This window comes from Protopterus annectens, chromosome 6.part0 (assembly GCF_019279795.1).
Source record: "Protopterus annectens isolate FY-2018-M chromosome 6.part0, PAN1.0, whole genome shotgun sequence".
Lineage (NCBI taxonomy): Eukaryota > Metazoa > Chordata > Ceratodontiformes > Protopteridae > Protopterus > Protopterus annectens.
The window spans coordinates 488,685,120-488,698,130 of record NC_056737.1 but is presented as its reverse complement, the minus strand read 5'-3'; the positions used below and the strand labels follow the sequence as shown (position 1 = coordinate 488,698,130).

Sequence of the window (13,011 nt, the reverse complement as noted above, 5' to 3'; positions counted from 1 at the left end):
AGGCAAGTATTCAGGAATGCTGGTAAGGCCTCACTGAGGAAGGGCCCTGGTTCTGCAGACCACCTCTAACACAGGGGCAACATCTATCATTTAAATTCCCACCTCTCTCCAGAGGTCCCTCTTCAGAGGTGTCGGGAAGATACCCCTGCAACTTACAGAACCACAGTTTCTTCCCATCCTTTTGGTCTCTTGAAAAAGTCCCTGGGGGTGAGGGGGGATTTAAAAACTTGATTCTTGTGGAAGAGAGGGCATTACCTCCTTGTTTACTACTGGAAAGCATTTTCTTCACTTTCACACTGAGAATGTGGTTTGATCACTGGAGGTGTTGACAAAGGACATCTTAAAATGCTACACAAAATTGCATTCATGCATGTCTCCTAATGGTTAAGCCAATGCCTCCAGCTCTAAAAGCTCCTTCAGTGGCACTGGAAGTACGTTCCATTGACTAGAAGGTAGCCAATTGTGAGTGGACGGATTTTCTCTGCTCAGCAGAGAGGGATGTGCCAGGTAGTTTAGCTCCCTGATGGTGTAAGTTGCTGCAGCATAGACTCGCTCCCCAAATATGTCCAATGGACAGTGAAACTTGCTTCTGCCAATTCCTTTTTGGTGGCTGCAGTCACCACCATGGAATGCATGGCTGGTCCTTTGCTACATTACGAATTTGTCAAGCTTGCAGGGAATTGGTTCTGTTCTGCTATGTTTGGCTCCTTCTATGCCTACTTTGAGATGAGGTCTACCATCTCATCTGTGTGAGGGACCACCCAAGCAATAGATGGGCCAGCTGCAACAGCCTAGAGGAATACTGACTCCTCTTGGGAAACAGCTTCAGAGGACCTCCCCCTTTTCTACCGGAGAGGTAAAATCTCTCTAAATGACATTACCTCAAGAGGGGCTCTTAGGGACCCTTACCATTCATTGAAGTCAGTATCTTCGGTCAGTGATTCCTATTGGGAAATCAATGCAACTCCTTTTGCACACGTTTCTGATGCATCTCTCTGGTGGGATGTTCCAGACAGGACTCTCAAGATGGTGGGGGGTTCTCTCAGCATGGATGGGGTGAAAGCTTTTGGAAAATGGCTGTCCTGACAGGACAGGATGAAGAAACTCAAGACCTGAGGAGGTCAGATGGGAGAGAGATGAATATGAGCTCAAAAGTGATGTCTGCTTTCTGGAGCAGAGACAGTACTCTTTCAAAAACCTTAAAGGCCCAGCCAGAGATTGAATCAGGGTCTCTTACAAAATGAGATGTGGCCCCTACAGAACACTGGCATTGAGGAACTGGCTGTCTTGGCTCCCAAACTGATATGAGGGCCAAGCTGTCTAATGCTGAAGCTCCAAAAGAAAGAAATGGCTATCAAGATCTAAGCACTGAGCTCTCTTCTGCAAGACCCAATGCCAACCACTCGGCCCTGATATTCGATAGGATCTGAAGTGTATGGAGCCAACTAAATTAAAGACACCATTGGAGTCAAAGAAACCGATGTATTCAGATCCAAAGAAGGCATATCCAGGAGTGAACTCTGGTCCAACTGACATGATCCAGAAGAATGGTCCGGGGAAGGGGCAATAACCTGATGAAGAGAACTGGTCAGTCCCCCTGGTCCTGGCAGGGGTTGGAGTCAGGAGGGCTCTCATATGGATCTGGGTCCTGTGGAATTTCCTCGTCATCGTGTCCATGTCAGCCTCAGTAAGACTCCTGAAAGATCTACCAGAGTAGAAAGGAGAAGCAGTAGAGGAAGGCCTAGAGACCCGATAATAAGATCTTTCCTGGAGAAGAGAGGATCTCAATTTAGGAGATACTGGCCACGAAGAGAAAAATTACACTTAAACAGAAGAGTACTGGATTTGATCTGATTTTTACAGCTTGGGAGACAGATTTGATGAAGGGGAACAAACCAGAGAAAACTCGTTTTTCCTACATTCTCTTTTGCTTTCTTGCTCCTAAGCAGGATCTGTTTTATATATATATATATATATATATATATCTGTAAAAAAAAGAAAAAAAGGGGCAGAAGCTGCCACAGAACAGTGAGATGGAGGTGCTTCTCCAGCACAGGAAGGGAGAAGCCCCTTTAATACCAACTTACCAATTTGTTTCTCCACTCAACATGGGCCACATTGGCTCTGTGAACAGGAGTCTGGCAAACGCTGCCCTTTTCATTGAATTGTGCAGCTCCCACACAGTAAATGCATTTAATACGTGCATCGGAGTGAGGCAGCTTGTGACCACAAGCCACACACTTTTTGAAACCGGATCAAGGCAGCTGTTTAATCTCAGCCTTACCACAGGATACTTGCCCAAGGAGTGGCGTACGGCAACTGTGGTCCCACTCCACAAAGGCGGTGCCTCTACGGACGCTGGTAATAACCGCCCCATAAGCTTAACAAGTCTAGTCTGCAAAGCTATGGAGAGGATCATAATGGAGCTCATAAACAAAGATATAGGGGACTTGCAGACATTGGACCCGACCCAGTTTGGCTTCGTCAAGGGCAGATCATGCCTTTTGAACTTGGTCGACTTCTTCGAAACAGTCACCAAGGCCATTGATGAGGGAAAGGCAGTCCATACAGCCTACCTTGACCTTGCAAAGGCCTTCGACACAATACCCCACTCGGGTATTGTAGAAAAACTTACCAGCTTAAATGTAAACCCATATGTCACAAGATGGGTTGCAAACTGGCTTAAGGACAGAACCCACAGGGTTAGAGTTGCTGGCGCTATGTCAGACTCCAAGCGGTCACAAGTGGTGTCCCACAGGACTCGGTCCTTGGCCCTCTATTGTTCGGCATCTACTTCTCAGAAGTACAGGCCAACATGGGAGGACTTTGGCTGACAAAGTTTGCAGGCGACTGCAAACTGGGCGCCATAGTGGAAAGTGCATCGGACACAGATATCCTTCAGAAGGGACTCATGGAAACAGATAGCTGGTGCCAGAGCCATGGCCTGAAGTTAAGCGCCAAAAATGTATAGTCATACCCTTCGGGAAAAACAAGGTAACCCCAAGCTACCATATAGGTGGCAATCCACTAAGCACAGAAGAGGTTATCAGGGACCTGGGGACCCAGGTTGACAGTGGCCTTTCTTTTGACACTCACGTTGCTAAAGTGGTTAGAAAGACCTTCTACATTGCCCACCTGATCATAAAGGGATACACATCCAGATCTAGTGAGGTCATTGTTCCCCTGTACTCTTCACTTATCAGACCAATGATCGAGTACAATGCCCCATTCGGGATGTATCTCACCCGACATCTGCAGCAATTGGAGAGACCCCAAAAGTTCCTCACCAAAAGGATAAAGGGACTCCAAAATCTGTCATATGCTGCCAGATTGAAGAAACTCCAGCTCTATTCAGTTGCATACCGTCTGCTCAGAGGTGACATGTGCCTGACATACAAGGCCATGTCCAACCCGGAATTAATGGACATGCTCCACCTCAAGAAATCCAAATCCACCAAAACCACTAGAGCTAGCGACTTAAACCTTAGCACGGATATAAATAGGACGTGCTGGAGGGATAGATTTATCACTCAGAGACTCCCTATGCTGTGGAATAAAATCCCGATCCATATGAGGCAGAGCACCTCGCTGGCTCTGTTCAAGAGAAATCTTGACCTGTGGATGGGAGATCGTAGGTTTATCCCGGGAATCATCTCTGTGTCACTGCTGGACAGAGGCACAACAAACTAATGGGCACAGTATTTTTTCATATAAGGGGTGGCGTAAGCCACAAAAATTTGGGCTAGGCTTATAAATGCCTTAGGGCAGATAGCCTAGTATAAACCTATGTTTTTTTCAAACATACTGACAAATCTATAAGGAAACAGTGAAACTGTCAAAACAGGTGTAACAGTCAAAACAGTCACCCAAAAAGCAGAAAGAACACTAGGGTGAAAAAGGAGATGAAAAGTACAGTTTTGTACCTACCATAAATGTAGATGTTCGAGTGTTCACACTGCTGCAGTCATTACACTTGGGTTATCCTGCCGTCAGGCAGTCCCGCAGTCAGCCAGAGTTCCAAAGTCTTGGCCCGGCGTCGGTTGCTGTCGCTTCTTCCCTGACGTCAGTGCGCCAGGGGTATACAAGATGCATCCGACGCCATTTTCTTCAGTTTTTCTTGCCCCAGATGTCAGGTGCCCCCAAGCAGGTAGGCAAAACATATTGCTAATAAAACATATATAAAAAATAAAAATAATACCTTCAGTTAAAAGCAAATACACCACAAAGGTTGTATAGGATAGAAAGGTATAGAAAAGTCCAGCTAGGACAGAGGGGATGGAGGGAGGGTAACCTGGACTGCAGCAGTGTGAACACTCGAACATCTACATTTATGGTAGGTACAAAACTGTACTATGTTCATCGTGTTACACTGCTGCAGTCATTACACTTGGGTAGAATCCCAAAGCTAAGGTTGGGTGGCTGGTCTATAAAGAGTTAGGATTGGCTATGATGCCCTGCAGAACTGCAGTGGCAAATCCTGCTCTGGATTTAGAGTAAAGAGGCAAGTGGTAACGCTTGGTAAAGGTGCGCACTGAACTCCAAGTTGCAGCCTCCAAAATTTCCTTGGTTGGTACTCCTCTGAGAAAGGCTGTTGAAGTGGCTGTTGCTCTGGTAGAATGTGGCCTAATGTTATTAGGGACTGATTTTCCATGCTGTGTCTAGCAGTAATGAATACAGTGTCCTATCCATTTGGAAATAGACTGCTTTGAGATAGCCTTGCCCTGTGATCCTGCAGCATATGCTACAAACAGTTGCTCAGTTTTCTTGAAAGCTTTTGTTTTGTCCAAGCAGAAGCGTAGCTGCCTGTGCATGTCCAAAGAGTGCAGAGGTTTCTCCCCTTTATTCTGGGGGTTTGGATAAAAAGTTGGCAAATGGATGGTTTGGTTAAGAGCCACACTAGATATCACCTTTGCCATAAAGGTAGGGTTTGTCCTTAAAGGAACCCTGTCCTGATGAAAAATTATAAAAGGTTCCACTGCCATTAATGCCTGTAGCTCTGAGACTCTTTGTGCTGAAGTTACTGCCAGGAGCAGAGCCGTTTTCCATGATAACAATTTTAGATCGGCTGTATTGGCTGGCTCAAAAGGTGGCAGTGGCAGTTTTTCCAAAACAAAATTGAGGTCCCAGGTTGGTGTTGGTGCTCTCCGGGGTGGACTTGTGTTTTTAGCCCCTCTGAGGTACTGCTTTAGCAAGGGATGAGAGAATAATGGAGGATCCGTGTTGTAATGTGCTGAAATGGCAGAGGCGTGGATCTTAACTGATAAGAAGGATAGGCCCTTGTCCAGCATCTCAGTTAAGTATTGTAAAATCTGAGGAATGTTTGGGACAAGAGGGTCAAGGCTTTGAGCCTGGTTCCAGGCACAGAATCTCTTCCATTTTTCTGAGTAAGATTTCCTGGTGCTAGGCCTCCTGGCCTCCAAAATGACATCCATAACAGCTTTAGAGAGAGGTGTTGCCTGTTTGACTAATGAATCTGCCATGCAGCCAGGTTTAGGGTTTTGAGCTGACCATGTAGGATCTGATTGTTTTGCTGAGTCAGAAGGTGTGAAATTTGAGGCAAAATCCCTGGTGGGCCTTGAGCTAGGTTCTTTAAGATTGGGTACCAGTGCTGGCGTGGCCAGTCTGGAGCAATCAGGATCATCTGTGTTTTTTCTTGTCTGGCTTTTAGGAGTACCTTTGAAAGGAGAGGCAGTGGTGGGAAGGCCTAAACTTTTAGGCTTTTCCAGCTGAACGAAAGAGCATCCACTTTCCATGCTTGTGTGTGCTAAGTCCTTGTGCAGAATTTTTGTAGTTGGTAATTTAGTGGGGAGGCAAAAAGATCTATGTCTGGACATCCCCATTTTTGCGTTACCATGTTGAAGATTTGTGGATTCAATTTCCATTCGTGAGGGTCCATGATATTTCTGTTTCGATCGTCCGTCAGAGTATTTTTCTTTCCTGGCAGGAATTGTGCTTGTAGATGAACTTGATAAGTTAGAGCTGTGTTCCACAAGGTCATGGCTTGTCTGCATAGGGGATAAGAATGAGTGCCCCCTTGCTTGCTCATGTACCACATTACTGTGGTGTTGTCTGACTTTAATAATAATTGTCCTGGATGCAGAAGGTCCCGGAAATTATTCCTCATATGTAGTACTTTCTGAATAGCTCTCATGTCCATGAGGGCTGAAATTTGTTTTTGAGCCATTTTGAACAGCCAACATCTCTTTTTGATTGATGTGAAGATGCATTTGGTCCGTGGTCCACTTGCCCTGAATACATTTTCCTGCCATGTGTGCTCCCCAGGCGTAATCCGAAGCATCTGTTGTTAGAGTCTGCCTGGCTGTGGGTAGAGTGAAAGGCTGACCCTTGTTGAGGTGACATGCCTGTGCCCACCATCGAAACTCTGTTGTAGGCAGGGAATTATTGGTATTACTGCTTCTAAACTGTGAGAGTGTTGAGTCCAAACACTTTTTAGGTACCATTGTAATTTCCTCATATGCAGTCTGACATATGGTATTAGTAAGTATGCAGGATGCCATGAATCCCAGGGCCTGCAGAATTTTTCTTGCAGGGAGATGGGACTTTTTTGCCAGTAGTTGAAAATATTGAGTCAGTTTATCCTTGTTTGTCTGGCGTGAGATAAGCCATCTGGGCTATTGTATTTAAGCTGGCACCCAGGAATATTATCTGTTGTGAGGGCACTAGTTTTGACTTCTTTTCGTTTACTGTGTACCCTAGAGAAATTAGCAACCTTTTTACAAACGCCAGATGCTTTAGAAGAATGTCCTCTCTCTCTCTGCTTGAAAGAGGCAGTCGTCCAGGTATTGATATATTTGAATTCCTTTTTGTCTGCAAAATGCAATTACTGGTGCCAGGCACTTGGTAAAGACCCTGGGCACAGTAGATAAGCCAAAGGGCAGTGCAGAGAATTGGTAGTGCATTGTACCAGCTTTGAATCTGAGGTATCTTCTGCAATCTTGTCTGATAGGGACATGCAGGTATGCCTCTTTGAGGTCCAAAGTAACAAGCCAGCCCTTCTTGCCCAGCATGGGAAGAAGCTGCTGTAGTGTCAACATTTTGAATTTCGGAACATCCAGGTAAGTATTTAGAGTTGAAAGGTCTAGTATGGGTATCCAGGCTTTGTCCTTTCTGGGGACCAGGAAGAGTCGAGTAAAATCCTTGTCCTTGTTCCCGTTGTAGTACTTTCTGAATAGCTCTCATGTCCATGAGGGCTGAAATTTGTTTTTGAGCCACTGCCCATTGATTTTGTGGCAGGTTTGGCATTCCTTTTAGCCTTGGTAAAGTGTGAAAGTGGAACCTGTAACCTTGGGACACAATATTCAGAACCCATTTGTCTTGGGTGATTGTTTGCCGATTTTGAGAAAAAAGTGCTAGTTTTCCCCCCTAAGGGGGCTGCCAAAAGGAAAGTGCTTGGCATACGAATGAGGAAGTCATTGGGACTGTTTCCTGTAAGGTTGAGATTGAGGAACCCCACTGTCGTTGTCTGTTAGAGCCTTGGGGTTGAGATCTGCCTCTTCGGCATCTGTATCTACCTCTCTGTGGCCTGTCTGACACTGGAAAGGACCAATTCTTTGTAGGCCAATTTCTCCTAAATCGAGATGGCTGTACCTGTAAGAAATCTTTGACTGTTTGCATAGATTTAGCTTTATCCTCCACTTTCTTTAACACCTCTTCTGCCTTAACACCAAACAAGGTATCATGCTGTAAAGGAGCATCCAATAATTTTGCCTTAACATGATCAGGTAAACTCTGTTCTTTTAACCATGCATGTCTTCGAATCACAGAACCTGTAACTGCGGCTCTACAAGAGGCCTCTAAAGAATCAAAGCCACATTGCAAAGTATGTTTTCCCACCTGTTCAACTGCATGCAATAAATCCTGCATTTCTTTATAGTCAGAAGCTTCTGCGCTTGCAAGCATTTTCTGTTTTAACTGAGCCATTAAATATTGTTGGTACTTAAGCATGTGAAACTGGCAATTTAAAGCCCTTACTGCTAAAGTTGCAGAAGTGTAAACTTTCTTCCCCCATCTATCCAGTGCTCTGGAATCTCTGTCAGAGGGGACTGGATTTTTTGCAATGAAAGCCTTAACCCCTTTGGGACCCTGGGAAATGGTTTCGGTGTCAGCAGAAGGGTTTTTATAAAGAAACTTGGGAGAGTCAGGGACTCTATAATACCTATCTGGCTTGGCTGGTGCAGGGGGCAAAGAATCAGGAGATGAGCTGGATTCAGAGAACACATCATCAACAATATCTAGCACAGGCGGAATAGCCAGGGGCCTGTGCTGAGGCAATAAAAGAAAGTCCCTGAGCCTTTTCTTGGATTCTGAATACTCCTGACTTTCCATGCTCCCTCATGGTATGTAGAGTTTCCCCAAAAGAGTAACCCCTCAGGAGGAGAGGCTGAAGGGATAGATTCTTTAGCATCAAAGTCCTCACAGGGGGGTAGAGAGTATCCCTGGTCTGAAGAGGAATCAGAGGAAATGGAAACCTGATCAAAGGAATCATAGTCTGTATCCTGTCTAGGCCTTTTCCTCAGGAGAGGGATGGGAACCCTTGATCAGAGTAATGAAGTCTTCGGCCATTTTAAGCATCTGTTTCTTAGGCATGGAGGACTGTCCAGGAGAATGCTGTACTTGCTTCTTTGTCTTTAATGGTGTTTTTGCCTTGGCTGTTGCTTTAATGGCAATTTGTGAAGGTCTGAAAACTCCCCTCAAAAGCCAATGCCTGCTCAGCAGCTCCGGACCCATCTGAGGGATTAGTTTCCGTAGGCCCAATACCTTGAGTTTCCAGAGGCCTAGTTGTCTCCACGTGGGAGTCGAAGGCGGCCTGTGGCTCTGAGGTAGCGGGTGTCAGGGGCTGCGAAAGCACCTCACTGAGAACCGGCGACTGGCCTAGAAGAGGCTTCGTCATAATTTTTGGACCTCGGATGCCTGTCTTTATCCTTGTCTTTGTGTTTTTTAAGAATTGCGGTCGTCGGTTGTTCCAATGGCATTGTATAATTGAACCTTCGGCCAAAGTAGTGCAAAGCAAAATCAAAACGTCGTTTTATAGTGCGTTTGTTAAATCTAGCACAAAACCGACAACTAGTGATGTCGTGATCAGGGCCTAGGCATGGAATACCATAAGAGTGAAAGTCCTTATAAGGTATTTGCTTCCCACAAGAAATACAATTATTGACTTTTTCTGACATCAGTCTGAGGCAAGAAAAAAGTTTCCCCAACGGGGTACTTAGCTTTATTGAAGACTTCGAATCTGAAATTTGACTTAGAAAATCTCAGGAGTCGGCCGACCGGCACTTGCGAACTGCTTTTGCTTCGGGCACTGTGCGGCAAGAAAGACTGAAGAAAATGGCATCAGATGCATCTTGTATACCCCTGGCACACTGACGTCAGGGAAGAAGCGACAGCAACCGATGCCGGACCAAGACCTTGGAACTCTGGCTGACTGCAGGACCACCTGATGGCAGGATAACCCAAGTGTAATGACAGCAGCAGTGGAACACGATAAACATCGGAGAAGAGAACTGCCAATGTGCACCCAAAAAGGATAAATGTATCTTAACAAGAACAAAGAATAAAAATATATAGTAATATAACTTTTTTTAGGTAAAGAGAATTTAAAAATGAAGTAGAGAAAAAAAACTCTGTTCTGAGGGAAAGATGACAGTAAACTTTTCCATAAGTCACTGATCTCACACAAATACCCTGATCACCAAGGACCATGTCTGTAACAATTGAGTGGCAAATGAGATGAGATCTGAGGTATTATACTTTTTACGGAAGGATTATGGGTAATGGGAGAAGCCTGAGCAGCATATCCAAATCTTGAAGGGCCAAAAGGAAAGAAGACATGACAACACATCTTGCCATAACAACAGATGAACAAATGATCACTACTGCAGTAGCATTACCCAAGTAGATTATATCCTGCCAAAGTTATAACAGCCAACCAGCTTCAGAGCACCTTCCACGCACTCAAACCATTGGGTTTCTCAAGCTAAGCTACCTAAAAAGACAGGTATAAATGCACACACAAACCCACACACCCACCCTGACAAAACAACATACTCAGAAAACAAAGAGAAACAGAGGGTGGGAGTGACTACTGCAGCAGAGATCAAATCTACTGTTACGGTTAATGAAAGTTATGCGCTTATCATAGTGATCAATTTTACTCGATTTTTGTCCGGTTCAACATATAGGTTATCAGATCCAACAGGATTTGACCTCGGCACAGATTTCAAAGCTTCACTGGTTCCAGGGCTATGTCTCCTTCCCTACCAATAATTCTCAGAGCTCTACCCTAGTACCTCAGACTGAGTATGCCCCTGCAGAATAAATAAGACCTAATTATGAGCACATATTAGAATACAGAAACCAACAATGAAGAAGGGGAAAGGGAAACAGATAGGACTGTTCACAGACAGGGTTATATAGTAGTAACTGCTCAGTCATGTGGAAGCCATAGATGTCAATTTGGTATGGGGGCAGGAGGGAAGGAGGATGAACTGGATGAAAACTATAAAACACATATCTATAGTTATGCTAAGTACATAACGTTCATATCCACTGTTGTCTATGTTTGTCAGATTCAACATATGGGGCACATTCCCAAGCAGTCGCTCTGGATGGTATCAATGAAGGATATTCCCAGAGAATGGTGGAATCAAAGGAAGAGCAAGATCTCGATTGTACATCCAGTTTATAATGAGAAAAAAGAAGTTATGTACCTACCATAACGTTCCATGTTAGTTGTCTTCATCTCGCCTTCCTTTTTCTGTTTGGGTTTGGAGCCGATCTTCGTCTCCAACTCTGCCATCTTCTATAACTCGAGAGCTGTTTACTGGCTCAAGGCTACCCCTTACCCCAGAATGTCCAGCGTCAGCTACACAAATCTCGTTTGTGATATTGCACACTAGACATAAGTAGAGTAACCAGTTACCTAAAAACTGGTTGTCCAATACACCTAAACGAGGAAAGAGTCATAAATTACCTGGCAAGTGAAGTAATAAAAGATACTCAGCCAGAGAAAACAAAAGGAACTCCTCTCAATCCTCTAGGAAGGGGGAAGGAGGGAGGGGCGCAAGAAGGAAGGCGAGATGAAGACAACTAACATAGAACGTTATGGTAGGTACATAACTTCTTTATGTTAAGTTGTCCATCTCGCCTTCGTTCTTGCTGTTTGGGACAGCATCCCTAGCACCTAAAACCCGGGTAGCTCATTGGAACAGACTCTTCAGAAGGCACAGTTGTGTACCTACCATAAATGTAGATGTTCGAGTGTATTCACTGTTGAGTCATTACTCTTGGGGTTATCCTGCTGGCAGGCTACCCGCAGTCGGCCAGAATACCAAAGTCTAGGTCCGGCGTCGGTTGCTGTCGCCTCTTCCCTGACGGGAGTGCACCAGGGGTATAAAAGATGCAGCCGACGCCATTTTCTTCAGTTTTTCTTTTCCCAGATGTCAGGTGCCCCAAATAGGTAGGCTGAAAAATAAACCAATAAGAAATGCATGCACAAAAATAACATTTCCTTCATCTACAAGCAAATACACCAAAAGCGTTGTATAGGATAGAGAAGTGCAGATATGTCCCAGCAAAGAGAAGGGGGGAAGGTGGGTAACCTAGACTGCAACAGTGAATACACTCGAACATCTACATTTATGGTAGGTACACAACTGTACTATGTTCTCATCATGTTTAACTGTTGCAGTCATTACTCCTGGGTAGAATCCCAAGGCTGAGGATGGGTGGCTGGGATAAATAGGGCTAGGAGAGGCTATGAGGCCCTGCAGAACTGCAGTGGTGAAGCCTGCTCTGGACTTAGAGTAGAGAAGCAAGTGGTAGTGCTTTGTAAAGGTGTGCACTGAACTCCAAGTTGCAGCCTCTAAGATTTCTTTGGTTGGTACTCCTCTAAGGAAAGCTGCTGAAGTGGCTGCTGCTCTGGTGGAATGAGGCCTAATGCCCTTAGGCACTGATTTGTCATGTTGAGAATAGCAGAAACGGATGCAATGGCCTATCCATTTAGAAATAGTCTGTTTTGAGATGGCCTTTCCTTGTGGTCCTGCAGCATATGACACTAAAAGTTGCTCAGTCTTTCTGAAAGCTTTAGTTCTGTCCAAGTAGAAGCGTAACTGCCTGTGTATGTCCAAAGAGTGCAGACTTTTCTCACCCTTGTTCTGTGGATTTGGGTAAAAAGTAAACAAGTGAATGGTTTGACTGAGGGCCACACTGGACACCACCTTAGGCATAAATGCAGAGTATGTCCTCAGAGAAACCCTGTCTGGATGAAAAATGATGAAAGGTTTCACAGCCATGAGTGCTTGCAACTCCGAGACTCGCCTTGCAGAGGTTATGGCTAGGAGCAGACCTGTTTTCCAGGATAAGAATTTAATATCCGCTGTTGATGCTGGCTTGAAAGGAGGTAGTGTGAGTTTTTCCAAAACATAACTGAGGTCCCAGGCCAGAATTGGTGCTCTCCTTGGAGGCCTAATGATTTTGGCCGATCTGAGGTAATGCCTTATTAAAGGATGAGAAAAGTTAGGTGGTTCCGTATTGTAATGTGCAGAAATGGCAAAGGCATGAATCTTAATTGATGAGAAAGAAAGGCCTTTGTTCAGCATCTCAGTTAGGTATTGTAAAATCTGAGGAATATTTGGTACAGACGTGTCAATGCCTTGTTCCTGGTTCCAAGTACAGAATCTCTTCCATTTTTCTGCATAAGATTTTCTGGTACTGGGCCTCCTGGCCTCCAAGATAACATCCATAACAGGTTTTGAAAGAGAAGTTTTCTGAATGGCTACATTATCTGCCATGCTGCCAGATTTAAGGACCTGAGTTTGCTGTGCAGGATCTGATTATTTTGTTGGGTCAGCAAGTGAGATGTTTGAGGCAATATCCATGCTGGACCTTGAGACAAGCTCTTTAGGATTGGGTACCAGAGCTGGTGTGGCCAGTCTGGTGCAATCAGAATCATTTTTGGCTTCTCTTGTCTGACCTTTAGGAGTACTCTGG

General features: G+C 44.8%; 1 protein-coding gene across 1 annotated transcript in view; it reads right to left on the bottom strand.

Moving 5' to 3' along the window:
- The window catches only part of UBR1 (ubiquitin protein ligase E3 component n-recognin 1), a gene marked incomplete in the record, with an annotated part of 4,571,807 nt that overhangs the window by 1,866,165 nt on the left and 2,692,631 nt on the right, over positions 1-13,011 (bottom strand).